Source organism: Acomys russatus, chromosome 15 (assembly GCF_903995435.1).
Source record: "Acomys russatus chromosome 15, mAcoRus1.1, whole genome shotgun sequence".
NCBI classification, from domain to species: domain Eukaryota; kingdom Metazoa; phylum Chordata; class Mammalia; order Rodentia; family Muridae; genus Acomys; species Acomys russatus.
This window is the reverse complement of record NC_067151.1, coordinates 2,570-5,827: the sequence shown is the minus strand read 5'-3', so window position 1 is coordinate 5,827 and position 3,258 is coordinate 2,570. Positions and strand designations below refer to the sequence as shown.

At 41.6% G+C, this 3,258-nt stretch overlaps 1 pseudogene; it reads right to left on the bottom strand.

Annotated features, from left to right (window-relative positions):
- Positions 1–397: 397 nt before the first annotated feature.
- LOC127199596 (uncharacterized protein C2orf16-like) lies at positions 398–1,960 on the bottom strand (annotated as a pseudogene).
- Between the last annotated feature and the right edge of the window lie 1,298 nt (positions 1,961–3,258).

Below are 3,258 nucleotides of genomic sequence, written 5' to 3'. Positions count from 1 at the left end.
CTGTCCTCAAACTTCTGTCTAAAAATATGTGAAATTCTAAGTGATTTTTGGAGTATCTTAGACCTTAGGCCCTGAAAAGGCAGTTGGATGAACTTGGGCTTGGAGGATTTCTCAGGCTGTCTCTTTGAAGAAATGGTGCTTGCTTGAAAGAGTGTAATACTCTTGCTTTTTGACAGATCTGTCAGTGTTCCGGAAGGATTCTCTTCTGTCATGCCACTGTTTTTGTAGAGGTTTGTGTTTTAGGTCCCTTAGTGCTTGTCTTCTTTGGGTATTTTAAGGGAGAGCTCTTTCTGAGCCTTGATTTGGCCCGGGTTCCATCCTGACAAGTTTTATAGTCTTTGACCTCTGTCTTTCCTCCCACACCTCTGCTGCCCCATTGCGTTTGTCTGATGTGGCCTTAGACAGAAGCAGCAGACGGGGATGAACTGGACTGGAAATCTCTTTTAAGAGTAGGACTTCTGGAAGCCACGTTAGAGGTTTTAGGTTTCCGTCGTGGTGGTAATGTAGTGCCCTTCTGTGGACCCGCTCGGTTTCTTCCTCGGTACTTTGAGACTTGAGGTCTTTTCCCAGTTTCCACTCTAAAAGCAAGGTGACACTGAATCTCACCATGGCCTTCAGGAGTCCTTAAAGGTGGAGCTTTGGATAGATAAGAAGATAGGGCCCAAAAGCAGACTGGAACTTATGACAGCAGTTAATCCCTGACCATTGGCCACACTTTAGGCAAATAGGATATTTTAGGACAAGACCTGATGATAGAGGCGGAGGGACGTTGTTGGGTGTTTGACTCCTTAGGAGTTTCGCTGCTATTTTTAGCCTCAGTTCTTTTAGCATATTGAGCTGTTCTGAGATATCAGTGTCGGCCAGGGGGAGAGAGTTTGCTGTGAGGGACTCACAAGTCCTTGCCTGTGAATCATTCTGTGAGGTTTTACTTTGCTTCCTGGAAAGAGGATGATCGTCCATATTGTAAAGTATCCCAGGAGTAGGTGCTGGACTCACCAATTGCAGGGAACTGGGGCCCTGTACACTAGACAGGCTCCTGCTGAGTGACTTCCTGGAATATATGACTGAGCTTCGAGTCCGTCTTCTTTATTCCCAATCTAGTGCCAGAGTGTTGACGTATTATGGAAGAGGTGGTGCCGCGTGTCCATATTTTCAAAGGTATTCTCTTCTCCTTACAACAAATATGTCTCTGAATATAGTTTTTAACTGAATTCTGTGAAACAGTTCTTGGACCCCTCTCTAGCAGGCTCTGGGAAAATTCCATCAGTTCATCTGGGATCCCAAATAAATTCTGGATAGATCGACGACAGATCTCTATAGTGGATCCTTCTGTTAAAAGTGGCTGAGAGCAAAGCTTCCTTTCCATTGTGCTTCCCAGAACACTCCCCAGCATTAGCATACTGGAGAGATAATTCCTAGGTAGTCGCTGCCTGCAGACATGGCTTTCCCAGACATTCTGTCGTCTGCTCAGAAAGAACGGAAAGGGCTTCTCCGAGTCCCTAATCCTGCCTGAAACTCCTCTGGCAGTAATCTCAGTGGATACGGAGTAACGCTCTGGAGTGAACACCCAAATTCCCCATGTTCTTCTTTTCAGCTCCTTCCTTAGACATGAGGTCTCTCTCCCAGATCTCAGGATATATGTTCTCAGCTTTTTCATGGGGTTGATTATGGAGAGCCAAGAGAAGAGCTGATCATTTAAAAATAATAGAGTCTGTACAGGGCTCAGCAGGCTGTAAAATACCAACCCCAAGGTTTTCATACACAAAGTTCTTGATACTTTTGACATCCCAGATCTGAAGGTGCCCAAATTCTGTCGATTTGACAGAGCTTGTAATAACGGGTTTGAAGGGCTGTGTATGAATCTTGAGAAGTAATTCTCTGCTTGTAATTTTTCTGATGTGATCATTTCTTTGTTGCTATTCGGACACACCAGTTCTTCATTCAAATCCTCAATTTCCATTGCCTTAGGAGATTCTGATTTGAGCCCTAGAGATCTTTCAGCATGAAATACTAAAATGAATCCCCTTTGAGTTACTTAACATTAAGAGAATTTGAGAAAATGTGCCATCATGTAAGAAAAAATCAAGATACCCACTCAGATCCTTTACATGTTATCAGAAAATCCACCACCACCACCCAAAAAAACCTAAAAGACTTAAACATCTAGAGGAAATGATACCATGGCCACTGTGCATGTGTGGAGGTACAGAAGGGAAGGCATACTTGAAGAACAGAGTGATTACAGAGGTGTCTTAGAGCTATAGAATCTCTACCAAACACTCTGGAGAACTGTCTTTGCAAGGACAGAATCGAAGATCAGAAAGAAACACACGGTAAAACACAAGTCCTTTAGTCTACTCAGTGCCAGAAGACTATTAGTTCTGTTTAGAATGTGTTGTTTCTCTCCTGAGCCCAGTTCTGCAGGAAATAAAGAGCTCAAGCAATTCTGATGCACTCAGAGGAGGACTGAACTTCAACAGAATAAAGACTCTTTTCTCAACTCACCTTGAATAAATAAAGTGCAAGAAGTACTAATTACATCATCAAAATAAAATGCCATACATCCAAAATAGTGTTGTTCACACTATCCTATGGCTAAATCTGTATTTCTTAGTGAGCTTCCAGGCCTACCCACTTAGATTAGGGACTAAGCAGTCTAAATATGCCTGTGACCCATGCTTATTTCTGAATCTTAGGACATCAAAAGAAAATTCAACCAATAAGCCATTCAAAAGTTTGATTTTGAATGTATGAAAAGACTGTTAGTAGTGACTGAAAGAACCTTTTATTGAAAAGAAGTATAAAGTGTTCTAAGAAGCCATGCATGCTCAACTGAGACAGTTTATTATATGTTCTACACAGTGGCAACAGTATATACTTAAACTAAAAAGCTATTTGGTATATGTCAAATTCAAACTAAGGAAACCAGTTTTATTTTTATTGTTTTGTTTTTTATGCAGGGCCTTGGTGTCTTGAAACTTGCTATGTAGTCCAGGGTGGTCTAGAACTAACAGATCTGCCTGCCTCTGTCTCTTGAGTGCTGGAATTAAAGACATGTGACACCATGCCCAACTATAGCATTCAGTATTTTTATGTATTGCACCTGTCAGTTAACATTTATTCCAGGAAAAGACTTTTTTTTCTTGACTACAGAGAAGCATAAAATACTTGAAAGGCCAAGGTAAAGAATTTCCGTGAGTTCCAGGCTACCCTATGTCACAGAAGAAGACTCTGTGTCTCAAGAAAAAATAAAAGGAA